Source organism: Passer montanus, unplaced genomic scaffold (genome assembly GCF_014805655.1).
Source record: "Passer montanus isolate IOZ18808 unplaced genomic scaffold, ASM1480565v1 scaffold9, whole genome shotgun sequence".
NCBI lineage: Eukaryota > Metazoa > Chordata > Aves > Passeriformes > Passeridae > Passer > Passer montanus.
The window spans coordinates 10,638,337-10,659,001 of NW_024374367.1; the positions used below are offsets into that span (position 1 = coordinate 10,638,337).

The window sequence follows — 20,665 nt, forward strand, 5'->3', positions numbered from 1 at the left end:
CACACAAACAGCACCCAGCTGTGGCTTCCCCATGGACTCCCTAATCATCAGAGGAGCCCCAAGCTTTTGTACTATACTCAGACAGTTCAGGCTGAAGTTCTTCCTCTTTCTCCCACTTCTCTAACACTGTATTTTGAACCAAGTGGTCCCAGCAGCCCCCATCCAGCTGCTACCCATGGCTCAGGGCCCCTGGATCTCAGTGACAAAGGGGCACCTCTCCAGATAAAACATTTCTGCAACTTCCCAGCTCTTCCAGTCACTGCACCTGAAAAAACCCAACCTATCAGTGGAAATGAACTGCAAAGACTCTGTGTTGCCTGGGTTGAAAAGGAAGCTTAGCAAATGCTTTTACCTGCCCACTGTGGTGCAGGAGGAGGAGGAGGTGAATTAGACATGGGCACCTATAACAGCAGGAATTCAAAGTCTGAGGACAAGGTGCCCTTGGTGGCCTGCAAGGACAGTCGAGGGATGCCAACATTCACTTGACACAACATGTTGTGGGAACAGCTGGCTTGATAGATCAACATCAGGTGGTAGCAACAGAGCTGGCAGAACAATAATGCCAGGAAACCAAGGAAGAGAGAAATAATCCAGCCACCAAACTGGTTGCATCCTGCAGATGCAAGTCCCCCAGATCCCAAAGGCCATAGGAAAAGCATACGTGGCCACCCATCTGCATGAAGGTCCACATTAGGTGGGGAAACACTGAGAGGATGGAGGAGTTGCAAATCAGACTCTTCTCAATCTTCCCCATCATTTTTTTGTCTCTCCCCTCAATTTGCTCAAGGCAAGTCAACTTTCTTTACAGTATTGTTTTGTTTGTAGTTCCCCTTTGACCCCTGCAGTGCCCACAGCAGCAGTTGTGAAGGCATCCAGGATGGCACTGAAGCTTTTATGACAAAGCCCATTTCCACTCCTCAAAAAATTCTCCTCTCTAGCCGATTTGTCCATGTTTGGCCTCAGGCTGGAGACTAATTTTAATTTTAAAACTCATCCTTTACCAATGCAAAAGCTATTCTTGCTTAATTAAGAAAAATAAGAAAGAACTATCCCCAGTACTGCCAGCTGCAGCCAAATATGAGCAAAAGCAGCCTTTGAGGATTTTCCATTTGTTCTGCTCCCATCATGAATCAGGGCCATCCCTTTCACAAGCAGATAGAACACCTGCCCGTGGGTTCCACTGCCCTGTCCCCAAACCACTGCCTCCCTGAGGCACCACATGGCAGAGAACAACCATCAGCACACCAGAGGCAGACCAGGAAATCAGAACAAAACACAACACAATGCACAAACCCCCAGATTCCTCTTCTGATCTGTCTGGTGCCCTCTTAGGCAAACAAAGAGTCACAGAACCACAGACCAAAGCTGTGGCCAGATGTTTCAGCAACACCCCAGGATGAGAATGAAAACATGACCAATCTTTCCATCCTGTGGTTAAACCACAGTGGGGGATCTGGGGTGCATCCCAGGCCATTGTGGAGAGCCCAGGTGCACCCCAGTGCTCTGCAGTGAACACGGGTCCCTGCTGGGGCTCCAGTTTCTCCTTGTGAGCTGGGTAAGAGCAGCAGGGCGTTGGAACACTCTCTTGACCTGAGCCACAGTGCCAGGCTGCTCCCATGAGCCACAACCCCTGACACAAACTGTGAAAATTCTGACGCATAAAGATGAGATGGTTAAATTAAAGGATATTAATAACTCAGCAGCTCTCAGAAGAACCCTCAGCTTGGATCTCTCAGGATATTTTGCAAAAGATCCAATAATTTTTTTCATAATAGAGGTTAGACAGAAGTGGGCAAAGTGCTACACCCATGTGAGCTGCAGATCAAGCAAAGGGGAGAGAGAGAAGAGGCAAAAGAAGCTGCAGTGAACCCCAGCCTGTTGCCCAGCCATGCTACCAGGAGAAAAGGCATCCAACAGGCTGCTCCCTCACATCCAAGAGGATGGAGGCAGCCTGCCAGCTCACAGGCTTACCGCTACTCTCAGCATATTTATATTAGGGTTGGTTTTTTTCCCCTTAAAGATCCAGCTCTCAGCATACAGAAACAGTAATAACCACATATTTTTCCTCAGTCATGGAGAAGAAATGTAAACCACAGTTTACAAGTTGAAGAGAAGAACAGGCTCAGCAGCAGCAGTAATAACCCTGAAGCTGGTGGGCAAACAATGCTGAAGCCAAGCTCATGATTATAAAAGGCAGAAGGTACAGGATGGGCAGATGCAGGGGCTGTGGACACCCAAAAGGGTTTGGTGTCCCCCAGGGCAGGACAACCCCAACCCCATGGATCCCAGAGAACAATGGGGCCTCTGGCTGATGGGGATGGGACAGGGGAGACACTGGAGGAGCAGGGCCCTGAGGAACTCTCCCTCTGGGCTCCCCATCCAAGAGCCAATGTGGGTCTGTGTGACAAAGCCCTGCCCTACCCTGAGGGTTATTTTGTCAGATTTTAATGATGGCATTGGGTGGCTTTCCAGCCTAACAAGATGCAGAGCTGTATCACAGGAGATCCTTTCCGCTTTGTTCTTAGCTGAAGATGAAAATTCCCAGCCTGGGACTCTAGCACCCTGGATCCAAACCCAGCTTTCCACTGAGAAACCCATCTCTGTTCAGCATGTAGATCTTCACTGTTTTCTCAAGTTTTACTAACTCTGGGCTCTCCACAGGCAGTATTTATCTTCCTGCCCGTCTCTTTCCCCTATCCCAGGCTCCAAGTCCATCACTCCAGACTAGCTAAACTAAGTGAGATCCCATCGACCTGCCCCAGGGCTGTGTGTGCTATTTTAAGGACCTTCACTTGTATTTGCAGCATGACAAGCAGAAACCACAGGAACCAGCAAACATGCTGCAATCCAAGCATCTCGCAGGCCATACATCCTAAAGGAAAACAACCTGGCTGATGGGCAAAGCGCTCAGAAGCAGGATGAGCTAGGCTGAACATTAGCATCATTTCAGAAGTGAAGCTCAGCCGGTGTCCCCCGAGGCAGGCAATACTGACCTGCAAGTGACAGCAAACACTGCCAGGCTGATCCCAGCCTGTGCTGGCTGAGCCCAGCCCGGCTGCCAGCAGCAAATGCGCAAGGCTGGCTCGTTCTGTTAAGCCGAGTCTGGCTGGCAGAAAACACACAACGGGAGAAGATTAAAACGCGAAGCAAAATATAATCTTGTTAGCTGCAGACAGTTTTACTTTACAAATCTTTATCACTGGCTCAAGCCGGCACCCTTATAAACACAATGCAGTGATGCGAGTCATGTAAGTGCTCCCACAGCAGGCGAAATAATCGCTGAATGAAAATAAGTCAGATAAGTTACAAGATAAGAGAGCTAAAACTGAAAGGATGACACTGCATCTGGCGCAAATAATTATTTTGGCATTATTCTGTCCAGCGCTAATCCTCAACTGCTTCAAAAAGATTCAATCACTGTTTAGCACAGCCAAGGAATCATGACTAGAAAACAAAGAATAACTGGATTAAAATCTTTCCACGGTCACAGGTCACGTCTGTGTCACATCTGCTTAAAATGTTCCTTCAAGGGACAACAAAAAAAAAGGAAATTGGACTTGAAAAGATTGCACTGAAAAACATAACCCCTCGGCTGCAGTTCTAGGTTGGTTTATAGTTTGCCATTCTGGCATGAACAACAAGGGCTTAGAAAGATTATTACTTTAAAACTTCCTATTCTCAGGAAGGCAAAACCACCAAAATAAACATCTGAACGGCAGTGTCCTCATTCACAGCCCCAGCCTCCATGCAGTCTGCTCAGAAAATGTGGAGAGAATCCAGGCTTCTAGGGACTGCATTTACCAGAGCAATACAATTAACACCGAGACGAAGATTTTTTAACTCCTGTTAGAGCCAGCTGAGCCCTCCTGATTATTTTTAAAACGAGAACTCCATTACAACAGCATCAGCATTTCTCCCTGACGTCCTGCAGCTGCGGGAACGCAATTTAACAATTAACCTTATACATCCATAAACACAGAGAACAGCAAAGGCTGGGAAAACAGCGCAGCCCCTCGCAGCTCACCGAGCAAAGTTAGCGCTGCGTGCATCCATGCAATTCTCCTCATTCCTCCTCCTCTTCTTCCCTTCTACTTCCTATCCCTTCTAAAAACCCACGGCAAACCTGAGGTCGCTGGCCAAAGGCAGCTCCTTACCTGTTCCCACTGGCGATGACAGCGCAGGAGGGAAGGATCTAGGAGCTGCCCAGCTGTCCTGGCTGCGCCCGGTGCCTGCGGGCTGGCGGCTGCTCGCAGGACCAGCCGGAGCACCGCAGTGCCATAAAGCATCCCTCGCTCCGGCTCGGGGCTTTGTGGAAGCCTTTCCGAGCAGGCACGCAGCGAGCGCGGCGCGTTCCCGGAGGAAAGCTGCCCTGGAAAGCCGTGCCGCTCCTGCCCCGCGTCTGCAGCCTCGCCGTGAAACCCGGAGGGTCCCTCCCTCTCTGCTCCCGATCCGGAGGGATCCAGCAGCTCCCCCCCTCCTGCCTTTCACTAAGTGACCCCCGGAGGTGGCGAGAGGATGTCCAATTTGCCGGCCGAGCGCAGGGCATTAACGAGGAGCGGCGCAGCCCACGGAGGATAATTGGCGGCGCGGGAGCGGCGCGGGGCTCGGCTGTTGCATTGCTCTCCTCCGCTGCATGTTAATGAGCAATGATGTCAGCAAGCCAAAGTCACCGCATCCCGCCCGGACCGCCGCCACGGCCCGGCCACCCGCCCCTTTATTTACATGGAAATCGGCCCCGACATCAATGCATCCTCTGGGCTGCTCGGGCAGTGGGAGAGGGGGAAAAAAAAATATCCTCCTCGCTCGCTAGCGTGTTTCAAAGAGTTGGCTGCGCACCAGCAGCCTAAATTGAATGGTGTGAAGACGTTAATTATCCTTCCCTTCTTATTTGATGCTGACCGAACCTCAACTTGCTGTCAAACTTCAGGTACTGCTTCTTAGGTTCTTCATTAACGCAATGATCCGCTGGCTCCGAGCAACGCATCCTTTTTCTCCTGGCTTTCAATGCCCTCTCAATTATCTTCTACACTAGTCTGCTATGATTCCCTACTGGCTTTTAGACGCAGAATGTTTGTGACCAGCAGGGCTAAATATTCTGGGGAATACAAGTTATTAGCGTGGCATTTCGGTCACTGCATTTTTAATACATTTTCTCTCACACGGCCAGATGAACGATTCACACCTTTTTAAGTGTGTCTCAGGTGAGTACTGCGAGCCCCAGGAATACACCACCTCATCGGGGATGCTAAGGCTCTTCCCCCTGTGTTTCCTTCCCCTTGGAAAAGAAAATGCAGAGAAGGAGCTACGCTGCCAAATCGCTTTTGCTGCTCTTTAAGTCTGTTGTTTGGGAATTCGGTGGTCACAAATGAATGATTCGAGTCATCTGGAGGACAGTGTACTTCTCAGTTTATAGCATTCGCAAAAAGTGTGTGAAATTAAAAAAACCTCATTTCTGTGGACTCAAAAAAAAACCCCACAGAAAGCAAATAAAACTTTCCCAACACACAGGGCTTCTTGTTGATGAATACACCTGGTCCAGGTAGCTGGGCTCGAAAACTGCAGATTGAGATGGACACTGAAATGCACTTTAAACTCTGGGTGGGATCCTGAGACAAGAGGCCATGAACTGCCAACCTTGGGGATAACAAAGGACATGAAGATGGGGGATGCCAGCCAGAGAGGGGGATGCTGCTGAGAGACGTTGCAGGAACTGGGAATTGCCGACCTTTTGGACAACAAAGGAGTTGAAGACCAGTGATGCTAGTGAGGTGGATGGACAGGAAAAGGAGAGCAGGAGATGGAAAATGACTGGGGAAGGGCTAGACTGGGAGAGGATAAAAGCCCAGGAGTTCCTTTCTTGGAGGGTTCTCAGAGGCACCAGCTTGGGCTATGTCTGTGTTGCTGCCCTGGGAATAAATGGCTTTATGGAACAGGACATCTGAGACTGCTGTGGGAAACCTGGGGCTGAACCAGTGAGGAAATCTGGTCTGGCTGTGAGTGGGGAAGCCAAGTGGGGCTCTAGGCTCACTGGAGCTGCTGCCATGAAGGGACTTCAGTCCCAGAAGTCAAAGTCTCTGGCCTTGGGAGTGTGACTGCCAGAGAGTCTCGTGAATGGTCAGACTGGGAAGTTTGCTTAACATTCTGTTGCATGCTCCTGACTTTTGATGCCTGACTCCAGATTTCAGAGCCCTTGATTTTGGCAATATTAGCTATGTTTACAGAACACAGAAGGATGCAGAAACTACAGCTGCGAGTCTTTCCGCAGCCTCAAATGCCTTAAATTGTTATTATTAAGGCTCATAAATTAGGTTTAATTACATGGAATTACACTCAAAATCTCAAGAATGAGATCTGCAGCTGGGACAAACCAGCCCAGCTCTAAGAGCCTCCCCAACTTACTCAGCCAAGTGGGACAAACCAAGAATGTGCAGTGATCTGAACTCTTTTTTATTTTTTTTCATTTATATTAAGTCTGAGCAGCAAGTTCAAGAGTTGAGCACTGACTCTTAGTGCATCCAGCCAGATCAGCCTTTCCTTTCACAGAGCAGGGGCTTCTGCTAGAGATGGCTGAAGTGCTGAGGATGGTCTCCTTCAACTACAAAGAGCAACAGAGCTTGGAGGAAAAATCTTCTCTGATCCTTCAGCTTCCTAAACTGGCCCATTTTGCCCCTTCCAGCCTGAATCAGCGCTGCAGGCAGGCTGTCAATCTTGCCTCTCTGTGGTTAATGTGCCATGGCCCCAAGATGATTTACTTTTCCTCTTACACTCAGAACATGTTAATTACAACACAAAGGGAATGAGACAAAACTGAATTGGGCAGAAGCAAACAAGGAAGCCTGCTTATAAAATGATAATGTTGAGCAGAAATGCTGTAGAGCAGAAATGACGTGTGTTCCTTGGAAACATATCCCTAAAAGCAGGCAGCAGTGACTCGGGGCTACAAACAGCACCAGGAACACATCCTGCTCCACAGGGCACGTCCTGTAGACACTCATTTTCACCCAACATGAGAAAAAATGTCTGACATTATCGGCATTAACTTCCAAGCAGGAAAGGCCCTTCAGCTGCAAACACTTTTCTCTATTTGTGCTCCAAGGGTCTCTATCAGCCGGCCTCACCCTCAGGGGAAAGGTTGGCAAGGCATGAGTGTCCGACCCCACACTTCTTGTGCAACACCCTCTGTGCCACCATCTACAGCAGCTTCAATCACCCTGCACCAGTCTGACACGATCCCACCCCAGGGCACATGGTAATGTCATCCCCACACAGCACATGGCCGTGCCTCCCCCAGCACTGCAACCACCCTAAAGGTGAGTCCTGCTTGGCTTGCTTGGCCAACTGATCATCTGCACAAAGGGATCATACCAGAAACTGCAAACTTTTCAGTCTAAGTTCACAAAGATAAAGTGGGAGTGAGAATCACAAACTGAAGTAAAAGATCAGTAAAAGACCAATGTCTGTAACACTTCAGCTGCAGGGCTAGCTGTGAGCAGAAGAGCTTTGTGTCTCCAAACGGCGTCTCTGACTGTCATTGCTCCTGACAGACTTCTTGTTCCAATACTTGCAAATCTAAATATCCACAAAATCCAACGAACAGCCTCTTCTGAGACAAGAGATCACATCAGAAGCTGTGTAACGTTTGGACACACAACTGTCCCAGGGAAATGGAAATGAGCCTTCCTGCTTTGAAAGCTGCTGGTTTGCTGGCAATTGCTCCATATTACCGTTACCTACTGTGAGGCTTGTGAAAAGGTCATGTGTTGGAATAACTCCAGAAGGCACACAAGATTTCTTGACGGATTCTGCACATTATGCAGGTGAAATGGGTGTTTCATTAGGCAGCAAGGATCTGGTGGGGCACATTATCAAAGGTTAGGTGAAAGACTTGCACCATTACAAGGATGGATGCTGACAACTCCCAGCAATGAAGCAAACGACCAGAAATAAAAAGCTACTGAAATAAAGAAAGATCAAGAGCAGGAAGCCCCTGCTTCAATGCAGGGCTGTGAGACAGACAGCTCAGCTTGTAAATGTAGCACCATCTTTCTTCCCTTTGTTGCTAGTTTTAACAACAAGGAGTCAAATCCAGTCAACTCTAAACTTTCTGCCATTTGCACAAACTCAGACCTATGGCTAATTTAACAATCATTGCAAGAGCCCATGTTTCATAAATGCTGTGTTTTATCACCTTGATGTATTGACTGTCTGTCAATCAATAGAGCTCCACGTGACAATGTTGACTCTCCTGATGACAATGGGCTGCACAGCAGTGCCACACGCAGCAGCAGCAGACTGGTGTCCTCAAGGTCACTGGGCTACTAACCTGATGAATGTCAGATCAAGTGGCCTTTCTGAATTATTTAGTGAGCATCCTCTGCTGCAGCATACCAGGGCACTGCACAACACTGCTCCCTTGGGATGTCACAAGAGGCTTCAGACTCTGCCATCCCAAAATGCTGCCCACAGGGACAGACTGTCCACTGTACATCACACACCACCAGCCTGTCCTGGACCAGGGGGGTTGCAGGTCCCCACCACCACCTCCACTTAGCTCATCCTGGCTTACAGCCACAGGCACAGTAATAGATTACTTTCCCATCATTTTTCTGACCACAGAAATGCAGGATTGGACACTACAGTGGCTTTTTCCTGCACTGTTCCCACGCTCACCCTGTAATTTGCAGAGCAATCCCCACTGGCAGAGCCAGTGCTCCCAGCCCAGTGCCAGCACAGGATGAGTCCAGTGTGGTCCCTGGGCACAAAGCAGTGATAAGCAGCTGAACAACAGGCTGGAGAGGGCACAGCTTTGCAAACACTGCATGGGAAAGGCAAGATGACTGCAAAAAGCTGTTAGTGACAGGGAAGGGAAATGACCCTGTGTGGCAGGGTACAGCCCCACTCTGCCCAGCCAAATACCTGGCTCTTCAGGAGACACACAAGCATGTGCCCAAGGTATGGGAAAACCCCTTGGAGAATCTGAGTCATGAAATACAGGTCAGGACCTCAAATGCAGATGAGCTTTGTTTTGTCTTTATTCTTTTTGAGCAAGGCAGCAAACGCTTCCTCACGGCTCTCAATGCTAGAAGCAGGGATGCCTTATCTCAAATAAAAATGGGACAGACAGAGAGGCAGAGAGACCAACATCAGACGCAGATCATTAATTCCCAAACTTGGCCTCCTCCACTTTTCCTCAGGGTTGCCATTTGTACCTTCCTGTGGCTGCTGCCTGAGACCAACCACAACAGACCCAGTTCTCCGGCTGTCACCACTGCTGCTTTCCACTCATTTTTGGCAGAGCCACGGGTAAGAATCTGTGCTGTCAGTCTGCAAGGAGGAATTTAGTTTTTAAAACACCATCGAGCCCAGCAGTAGCTGACGCAGAAGGGAGGTACAGCCCATATGCACTGCAGCTGATTCTGGAGACAATTTTCTGTGTTTCCTACCAGCTCACCCAGCGAGACAGGCCTGACCCTGGCTGGCACCTTCTGGTGCACAGCCAGAGCTGGACAGTGAGGTGTGGCCACGAGCTCACACTGTGCTGCCCATGTCCTCTGGCAGCACTGAACCACATAAATGCAGGGATGATCAGCACACTGCGCTGATGCTCCTGAGCATCACTGCCTGGTACCCCAATCCCCTCCATGGCAGGGCACCCCAAAAGGACCCTCACCCACCGGCCGTGCCTCCCCCAGCACTGCACGCCCTGGTGTGACACACAGAGCACACCAACAACAGGGTTTCATCAATCACTATCTCTTCCTCTCTCTTTTTTTTTTTTAATCACCTTAATGTAAGAAGATTTAGAGAGCTTAACACAATAAGGCTTTCATAGCCTCCAGCTTCCACTCGGCACTAATATGTTTTTTACTTTTATATGGTGAAATCAAATTTGTAACTGAATGTGAACAATCCGGATGCTCCTGTGGTTTTCTCCCCCTTGCTAGCCTGATCTGAAGTCTTCTCATCTGAAGACTTTAATTCTGTCCTTTAATGATGTCTACAAAAGCCTCATTAAAGCAGTCTATCGTAATTTAAGCTAAATAAACTCAACACAGTTATTTTTGTAATAATATCTTTTTCTTGGGACCTTTCCACAAACAATAAAGTGTTCACTGAAAATACGCTACAAAGGAAATGCATAAATCTTCAGCTTATCTGGTGGTATGTTGTCCAAAGATCTAAACCTTTGATCAGCAACAAATTAATTTTCCATTTACACAAAATAGAAGATGTATTTTCAGGATAACCAACTAACCCAGCACTGACATGTGCCTTGGCAGCAGCTCAGGACTCCCTCGCTGCTGCCCTTCTCACTGCCTGACACTGTCAGGGTCGCTGTCACATCAGATGATTTTTATTTTATTTTTTGGCTTCAAACCTGTCTAACAGAATGTTTCGGGTCAGTGGTTATGCACTGAGGATTTCTTGCCTTAAGTCACTGAGCTCTCCTCTGCACTAGTCATGCCCTGTCTGGCCCCACCACCAAAGCTGTGCATTCCCCAGGACGAGGGGGATTGACCACCTCCATGCTCAGAGTCCAGTCTTGAGCCAGCCCAGTCCTGAACAAGTGACACAAGGCTGGTTTTTACCGCCTTAAACCAGACTGTGCACATCTTCCCTGGCTGCCAGCAGCATTTTGGTGCTTCCCTTTGGCTGGCACCACAAGAGCCCCTGCTCCCAGTCAGGTCCTGCAGGGCTACACAAACCCCTGTCCCCTGACACCAGCAGAGTCTGAGATGGCCATGCTTCTACTCCCACCCAGGAGACACAGAGCCAACTGAGGGAGAAGACCTGTTTGCAACCAAACTGTGTTAAATACACAGGGAGGTGGCAAATTCAGCACGTTTTTGGATCCAGCCAATTCTCTCATATGATGTCAGGGAGGGAATCATGCACGCTGGGTCATGAACAAGAAGGGGCTTTTGAAATGTCTCCAAGTCTTAAATTTCCCAGTGTTATCTGCAAGCACAGGGAGATCAGATGTGGTCAGGAACACACCTGGCTCCTCACCTCCCAACAGAGCAGTGGGAAAAAAGGTGGCCAAATGGGTTTTTATTTCACACCTAAGAACAAGAAATGGCCCTGGATGATTCAAAACCAGCTAGTGCCAGCAGATGGACTAGCATGTGCTGTTTCAGTACAACCCAAATTCCTCAAGACTTCGACAATCAAGGCAATCTTGCTTTAAAAAAAAAACCCTCCAAAACACAGAAAACAATACAATTCTGCAAAGTGGCATCTCTATTTAAGCTTGGGTGCTTTCTCAGCCCCAGCCCCCTTAGGATCATGGCCCAGTGCCCTTCCTGGAATGCACAGAGAGGGTTGTCGTGTCTTAGGCAGTGGCAAGGTTCCCACCCTGGCTGTCCCACTGGTTGAAGCTGGATAGAGCTCCAGTATCCTCCAGACAGCCTGGCAACTGCACACACATGACAGGAGATGTTTGCTATTCATCCCTTTGTTTTAATTAGTAATAACAACTTGTTATCGTGGCTTGACATTTGTTCATACTTAGGAATAAATTGCTTCCTTGAATGATATGCTGAGATTACAACAGGCTTTCTGTGTTTCTGTTGGTTTTAGTAGCTCATAACAAACCATGAAATTCATTACTCTTGCCACAAGCACCCATGAGATGTGCCAACCAGGGTGTGATTTATACACAGCTCAACTCGTGGAAATTAAAAGGTTTTAATGTTGCCTGCAAGAAGTCCAAGGTTTGAAATTTTATACAGCTGAATTACAGAAAAACAGAATCCCAGATGCAAGCCACTGCATTGTTTTATCTGCCTCAGGACTCAACATTAAAGTCAGAGTAAAAATAATTCACTGAATATTAATTAAGTGTGTAATTTGGACAGCCTTTTTAGTGATAAGCCTTCTGGCCTGCAAGTTACTTCATTCTCATCTGTTTTTAACTGCTTTGAAGCTATTGAAAGGATGGTATTTAACAGCAAAACTTCTCTGCTAAAATGTAATTCGTCAAAGCATTCTCACTGAAAAGAATCACTAGAGAACAGCCTGTGCCTCCCCATCCTTAATGGGAATGGGCTGTCAGTCATACTCCAGTCCCATCTCTCCATGCCGTGTCAAGCCTTGTACATCAAACTCAATACACAAATCGCCAGCTCCATCAAGATCATTAGAGCTGCTCAGCCCGTCAGGGAAAGGTCAGCGCGTCACTGCCTGCTCCAAACACAGCATCAATCACAGCCCTCATCAAAGGCGGCCTCGGCGGCAGCTGGAAACCTGCACCCCTTCCTCCTGCAGCAGCCTGTCATCCCTAAACCTTCTTCTCCTCTTGTACAACACGGCCAGGCTTTTATCTTATCATCATCTAGAGGGAAATGGAACTATATAGTCTGCTCTGGGAACAGGGGGATCAGCGGGAAGCAGCACCTGCAGGGAGGGATTACGACTGTATCAGGAGAGGGCTGGCCTGAAATGTGGCCACTGATTCCTGCACTGGCTCCCTCCTCCACGGGGTCCCACAGTGTCCCCACTTCCCTGGATGGGTCCAAGGCAGGCAGTGTCACAAGAGCATCCCTTCTCACTGTGCCAGACCAGACCCACACACCTGGAAAGTCCTAGGGAAGGCTCAAAGCCATCCTGTGAGATGCTGTTGTTTCCATCATAGCCACACTGAGGCATGGCTTGCAGAGAGACCACATTACCCTGCCAGGCTGCTGCTGGCCTTCCACCAGCCTGAGCCTCAGCTCTGGGGCTTATGTAAGCCCACGAGGGCATCCTGCCCACAGCTCAAGCACCAGGAGGGGTGGAGAAACCCAATTGCTGGCAATTAACAGGGGACACAAGCATTATTGAATGCTATGGCTCCCACCAGCCACTGCTCATTAAACATGATGAAACTACAGGCCATTAATTCCTCTTTTTCCTCCTACCAAGCTCTGTCAAACATGCAGCATTATCTTCAAAGGGCAAAGTGAAGATGTTTGCTAAACACGAGCATACTAAGTACATCAGCCTTTTAGAAGCAGCTATTGCTGCTGCAGACTTAGTGAGTCCCATTGTTTTGTGACTCAGCCAGCTTCCTTGGAAGCTGAGCTTCTTTGGGCTGCTCTGCAAAGCCAGCAGCCCGTGACAAGGCATAACCCCTCCCCAGGGAAATAAAAAACAGGTGGGCATCCAAGGAGTGGGGCTTTCTTATTGCTGAGTGTTTAACTTACAGCATCTCCTTGCAACAAAACAACAGCAGTTTGGGGTCAGCTCAGCAGCTGACTGAAGGCAGGGTTAGCCAGGCTCCTGCAGCAGAGGGTTGAAGCTATTTCTGGAAAATCGTGGATGGGTTAAAGCTGGGAACCTTCCTGAAGCATGCCCTGACTGGAGGGGACTGCTCTGACCAGTAGTTAGCTGGTTGCACTGGTACAGGGCAAAAAGGGAAAAAAAAAATAGGAAGACAGTCCTCTTCCCTCCATTCCAAACAAGCTGGCACGCTCCAGACCAGGGTGGCTCACCTGGCTGTGACTTTCAGAAATGTGGAGTTGCAGAGTAAGGGCAACAGCTCCCCTTTCCATGGCCTTAATTCAAGGCAAACAGCTCAACCCCCAAATCCCTTCTCTGTACAAACAGCAACCATTCCCTTGTGTCAGCAGGGAGAAGCGAAGGGGGAGCACCATCAGGCTCTCTGGGGCAATAAGCACTTCAAACCCATCTCACAGGGATGAGCAGCCATGGATGGCCAACCTGACAGATGGGGGAAGGAGAAGGGGAGCTCAGATACCAGCGAGACAATTGTAATTAGTGTAATAAGCAGCAATCACAGCCCAGCAGCTGCCTTGCCCTCCCTGAGCACACGCACCGGCACCAACCATGGCCAAGGATTTTGACACTTGCTGCACTCTGAACGTCTCTGCTGTGAAAAAAGTTCTGACTTTGATACTTTTCATTCCACACAAGACACAGAGCAGAGCACGTACCTGCTTTTCCAGCCTGTCCACCTCCACCTGAGTGAGCAGCACTGTGTGCTTACAGAAGGGACATGAAATTTGGTTTAGTTTTGATGTCAACTATGATTTTGCCTGTGACTTTGACCAAAAAGTTGTTTTCTCTGTGTTCAGGAAAACCTGCCATACTCAACTTTCTGATGTACCTGAAGCCCCAGAGACAAGCTGTTCTACACAAAATGGCAAAACATGACAAATACAATTTTTGGTGGGCATGTACAACCATCCTCCACTGATGGCCATTTGTCTGATGTCCTTCCCTGACACATCTTTAAACTAAATTCCCTTGAAGCACAACAAAGTTGGCAGTGAGCATATATCACAGAAAAAACGATGTTCTTCCACCAGTTTTAAGAGCTGGATCCACAGTCAGCACAAGGGTTTCAAATCTGCTGATGTGACAAGCTACAGGACTTAAATTGCAAAAATATGCTGTGGCTTAGACCCAGACTAATTCTGAGTAATTTCTGGTGCTCAAGCTCCAGGAGGGAATGCTCTTCCCACTTCCTTTCTGTTATCCCTTGGTCTAATGGAGGTGGTCAGGGGAAGCAGTCAGATCCTCAGGGTGTCTGCATATTTTGGCAGTAGTTAAGGATTCAGTTCTCAATGATTTTTAGTGGGTGTTAAGATGCTCAAAAAGTATCTGCTGTGAAGATGTCTGGAGGTATGAGCTCGAAGCTCTTCAAGGAAGGGACTGTTTCCTGCAGTGCTTAAGAAAATGAGAGTATGAAAACAACAAATAAGGACAAGCTCGGAGAGCAGAAAATGTTTATGTTGAGTAAATTTAACCCCTCATGAAAGGAAGCCCAGTCTGGGTGGGAGAGTTCAGGACTAACTGCAACAGGAGGTCTGCTGAATGTTCCCTGAATGACCAGTCAGGCAGAATCAAAGCCATCTACATGGGATGCCACAAAGCATCACTTCTGTACAGTGAAAAACAGGACACTGGAATGTTCCCTGAATGACCAGTTAGGCCAAAGTCAAAATTGATCAAAGCCATCTACATGGGATGCCACAAAGCATCACTTCTGTACAGTGAAAAACAGGACAAAGCAGAGGCTGGGGCCCAGTGAGAGCTCTGTGTGCTGCATGCCTGGCACAAACCACACCTCTGTCCTGACTGCCAGCACGATCTCCTTTCTCATACAAAGGACAGGGGAAAGGTATCAGGAAGCCAAGAGCACAGCTACAGTCAGACCTTCCACTTGCTGCTCTGCTGAATGGTTCCAGTGGAAATCAATGGGGGTTTCAAGTACATAAATGGATCACAAGAGACATCCACATTGAATCCATTTACTGATTAGCCAAGGTTAACATTTATTTTATCCAACAGGCATTCAGGTAAAGGAGGTAATTCTCTCTGTATGTCCCTTTTACACTTGTTAAAAAGTAGGACAAAGCTGTCTCCTGATGACAGTAATCCTAAAAGGAACTTTTTCTCCACCAGGGAAGGTGCCTGTGGGCATAGCCTGATCTGGGCATGTCACTTGCTGGACAGGACCAGCATCATGGACCTTCAGCCCCTAATCCCAAATCTGTCAGGCCTGTGCAACCACTGCAGCTTTTGACATGAGCCTGAGACCAGTCTTGGGCTCACAGTACTGGCCCAGAACAAGGCATCCTAAAATCTAACACAAGACCCCGTGTCATCTCAAAGGAAAATTTAAACCATCAGGCTGCTACTGCTTCAGACCTTCCATTAACACTGGGAAATCTAACACACTTTGCTGTGATCCTCTATCTGAGGATGCAATGGCCAGCAAGTGAATGTATTTCAACCATTTAAATAGCTTCACTTAACAAATATAAGAAACACTTTTGAGTTATAGCACCAGAGTAATTTGATACCTCCTATGCTGTTAATGAAGCAAGCATTAATAGCATTTTATCATCAGTTCTAATCTTCCTGGCATCATTTCATGCCCAGAGAAAACTCACTCTGTAACTCAGTACCTACAGCTCATGTTGGATGAGGCCCCTGGCCACAGCTGGTTTCCAGCACTCTGAGAACTCAATCTCTGCTAATCCCAGCCCTTTACATCAACTCAGAGCAATCTAAAAAGGAGACACATGAAGTCACTTAGGCTTATCTCTCTAATTGCCTGCCTGTGAACCAGGGGTTCAGTGTCAGCCACTTGCACTCTCGTAAGACACAGCAGCCAGAAAAATCAGACCTAAAATATTCACCACAAGCATTTTGAGAACGGTAAGTGAAACTACCAAAATCCTGCTCACTGCTGCAGCTCCAAATGCAATGCCAGCTACGAGGGACATGTCTGGTAACAAAGCCAGCGTTCATGCCTTCCCTCTGCTGCAGCCCTTTCCAGGTCTGTGGCTGTGCTACAGAGACTCCAATTCTCTCAGCAGCTTTCTTGAACTGCCCAGTGACAACCGAGTGAAAATGTTAATGAATACTGTCCTATAAATACTTAATGCACATTTTCCTGCGAGTCCTGCTGTGATTAAATAGCCACCTCATTACTCAGTACCATCTTTATTTCTTTTTTATCTTTGCATGAAATACCAAGAATTGGAACTATACCCACACAATCGAGCTGCTGGAAACATCACTGCATAAACCAACACCAACAGGGCAAAATCCAAACACAGATTTCCAAGGAATGCAAAGAGAAATCGAACCCTGTTAAGAGCAAATATTTCCTCTCAGCTACCTCCTCCCAGGACCAGCAGAGGAAGAAAAGCAGAGGGGACAAACCTGCAATATATTTTCTTCTTGAGTCTAGCTTATTTGGTTTTACTGTCTTTTTCCATTGCATTGGAGGTCCTTGTGACAATGGGGGTCCACTGCAGGTATGCTGTGGATACATGAATCCCTGGGCACCACTCTGGGGCTGGCTCTGCTCTGACACCAACTCCTGAACAGCTGCAACAGGAACTCTGCTGTTCTCCCCCATCTGTGGCTTGGAGGGTGTCCATGACTTGTCCAAGGTTACACAAGCAATCCAAGACAGACAAGTATGGGAACATGGATCACCCAGAGGCATTGCTGTATCAGTGACCGTGCTGCCCAAAGCACAGCTGACCACAAGATCCACCACGCCTGCTTGCACAACATCATGACAATAATTTAGGAATCACGACATACAAATATTAGGATATTGTTTCCTGGACCATTAGAATTCCCGTATTTGACTCCTTCCCACCAACCCTCAGCTATTTCACAAACCAGCCCAAAAGCTGCAATTCCCCTAGGATAGCCAAGACCACAAGAGTAACGCTGGAGAGCCCAGAGTCAGCCGGGGCTGGCAGCACTGGGGTTGGGGTTTGTGTGTGCTGCCAGACGTGACACGTGGGATTTCCAGCACTGCCATCCAAGCAGGTCCCAGCTGGAGTGAGTGCTGGTGCTGGAGACACGTCTGTGCTGCTCCCTGTGGTTTTGCTTTGCAGGGCAATGCTCTGCCTTTCACACAGGCCATGGGAAATGTTTCCTCTGACAGAGGAAAGTCATACAGTCCAAATTCATGCCAAACGGCTAAAAATGTAGAAGACTCAAAGGACTAAAGCTTGTGTACATCAGAACTTTTGGTAATTCCTCCCAAATACATAATTTTTTGGCACAGATGCTTCAATGTAACTGGAGGGCAAGCATTTAGTTCCATTTTAGCTGGGAGAGTCCCAGCTCTTGTCCCTCTGGTTTAAATATGGAAGCAGGCTCATTATGCAATATGTGTTTCAGCGAGTTCTGCACCAGGGAGAGTGTGAAGCTCAGGCTAACGAAGGGAATATCATTAAAATAATAAACAGTACTAAAGCAGGAACAAATAGCACGGGGTATCACAAGAAGTCTCCAAAGAGAAACATTTGAGTCTCTTTGAGATGCAGGAAAAAGCGCAGCAGAGGATGGTGTGTGGGGAACACTGGTGAGGAACTGGTGCCAGCTGGAGAGGTTGCTTTTGAAGTGCTGTGTGGAGAGCCAACACACTGCCATGTGCTAATGCAGGGGAAATGTAAAGACCAACTGGCCATTAAAAGGTGCTTTATCCCCTCCAGAACTGGTCCTGAGGCACAACCCCAGCCTCAGTCCAGCTAATACACACAAACAGGGCTTTCAAAGGACCTCTTCAACTCATTTTGTTTGTCTGCATGACACAGATGCAAGGAATAAATGTACATCTACATCTCATTTCAAATTCGTGCTGTCAGGAGAGTCAGCCCACAAGAAGCAGCAACATCTCCTGGAGTCAGAACCACACATGCCAGCACATTTCCACTGCCACCCTTTAAAAGAGGGCAAAAAAAGAACTTTTCCCCCCTTCTCTAGGTGAATAAATAAGAGTAATTTAAGGTGTAAGTAGATGAAGTAGCTAATTAAGGAAATAACTGATAACTTAAATCAAGATCATTAGAGCAAGCAGCATGTTGCTGCCATTACTTAAATGGCAGCTGAGCTAAAACACGCTCACTCAACCTGAGACTTCAAAATCTACAGTCAGCCTGATCCACACAGGGAGAGCTTTCCATGTCACCCTACCACTGGGGCCAAAGCCACTGAGGAAAACACTCAAATCTCCTGCTAATTTCCTACAGTCTGAACATTTAATCATCCCCAGCCACCACCATAAAAATCCCAAGTGAATGATTCACATGTTGAGAGAAATTCGCAATAAGCAGCAGCAGCAGCAGGGTCTTCTGCCCTAAGAAGCAGTCCCTGCCTGTTTTTGGCAGCAGGGAGAACAAACCCTCTGCAGAAATAAAATCAAATATGTTGGGCCATATGAATTTTGCTTCTGGCATCTTGTGCTGACTGTGCTCCTCAGCCAGCTGCTCCAGGACGGACTCTGGGATTTCTCTACCCACCCCCAAGGGGTTTTTGCACACCAGTGCCACATCTCTCACTAATTATTCCACCAGTTACACAGACAAAACATCTGCTGAAGGAGGGAAGGAATCCTAAAGTATACAAATAATTTGCACTGCCTAAACAAAGGCAAATAGAGGATGCTGTTAAACCCCCACCCCCCCGCCTAGCAAACAGACCCAGGAGCTCTGCCCACAGGCTGCGGCTTCCTCTGCCTTCTCCAGCAGGAATGAATCCTTGTTTCCAACCAAAACCACAGTTTGTTACTAACACAGCCTCCTTCTGTTTAATTCCCAAATTATCCTAAAGCAACTGAATTCAGCAAGTTGATTAAGTACTTAAAACACTTTGATTCCTTCAAAAGAAGCTTGTGTTTTGCCTGAAAGAAAATTGGAGTTTTTCTCCTGAATTCATATTAACAAAGGCATAAGAAATCCAACATCCCAAAGTTAAAATAACCTTTTATCCTGCATTAAACACAGCTGCCAAAGATCCAAAATCCGCATTCTGTCATTCCACACATATCCTTGCAACAGCTGAGAAGACACACAGCAGGTCTGGAAACTCAGAGCTGAAGATAAGCTGCAGCCTCCCGCAGGGTTTTACTCTTCACGGGCTTTAAAGAGAGTGAAATAGCAGGAGCAGCTCAGGGACTGGCGACAGAAGTCATGTCTGCATCAAGGAAAAGTTTTACTGTGTCTGGATATTCAGGCAAATATTAGCAGAGGATACAGCACAGCCCTGCTCCTGTGCCTGGCCCCCGAGAGCCCCTGCCTGCAAAGGGAACCGCTGCTCGCAAAGGCAGGCAGGAATCAGAGCCGAAAGAGAAAACCATCTCCTAATGCAAACATTTGTAGAGCATTAAAGCCACTTACACTTTCAGATGCTGTAAATGCGGCGCGATTACTTACCCGGGCTAAAGAGGCATTCACAGGCTGGAGCAGCCCCATGGAAGGGCTGAGGGCAGAGGCAAGGAGCAGCAGGACAGACCCTGGAGCATCCTCGGCGCTGGCAGAAGGGAGCTGGGCTGCCTGTGCCCTGCCAGTGGCTGTGGTCATCTGGGGAGGGCAGGGTCCTGGCGGCTGCCCCAGCTGTCGGAGCGACGCCCACAGCAGCTTGAGCTTATTGGTGAAAATCCTAAACCCTGATCCAATCCTGTCCCTTTACCCAAATGTAGCTCTCTGCAGAGGCAACATCCTTCCCAGTTTTGACTAGCGGTATGAAAGCGAAGTTACCTTGCCAATGTATAAATCATACAAAGAGAAGCAATAAAAAACCACCCCCATGCTCAAATTTATTTCTCCTTTTTCTCACAAAAATAAGTTTCTTGTTTACTTACTAACAGCCATGTGAGAGCACTGAAGAAAGCTGGCAACCCTCAGCCTGTATCACCAGATCAAAAAGTATGGTAAATATCAGGATACCAATAAAAGGACTGTTTGTAAGAAAGCTGCTGTCACATCTGGGGCAGGACTGTAACAACCACGGAGAAGGTTTGCAGAAACCGTCAGCACATGGTTTCTGAAGTTACACTGAATTTCACAAAGCTAACTACTGCATCATAAAGTGCTGCTGGCAAACAGCCTGGCCGGCCAAAACAAACGGTTTGCCTTTTATTTTTCAATTTTTCAGCCTGGCACAGACATTTACTGTAGAGACACATCTTTCTCTGCTATATGCACTCCTAGATGCCTGACCCTGACTGACACTCTGGCTGCACTGGTTCTGTGTTTCTGGTCTCAGAAAGCACAGGGCTGCAGGCAGCGACCTGGAAACCTGCATTCATTTGCAAACCAACAGGCAGGGATAAGGGATAAAAGCCTCTCGTGCAACTGCACATTGCTGCACTCACTCACAGATGTGCAACCCTGGAGCAGCTCCAGAG

The 20,665-nt window shown here is 47.8% G+C and overlaps 1 protein-coding gene across 5 annotated transcripts in view; it reads right to left on the reverse strand.

Annotated features, from left to right (window-relative positions):
• PRICKLE2 (prickle planar cell polarity protein 2) overlaps window positions 1–20,665 on the reverse strand; it is a 109,755-nt gene that overhangs the window by 36,220 nt on the left and 52,870 nt on the right. The window contains exon 1 of one of the 5 annotated variants that reach the window (XM_039695301.1): window positions 19,692–19,823. The exons of 3 other annotated variants lie outside the window; for them this stretch is intronic. The gene's annotated coding sequence lies outside the window, so the exon portion shown is untranslated. Of the gene's footprint in view, window positions 1–4,154; window positions 4,603–19,691; window positions 19,824–20,665 lie in introns of those variants that run through there. One more of the 5 variants, XM_039695300.1, reaches the window with a different exon arrangement.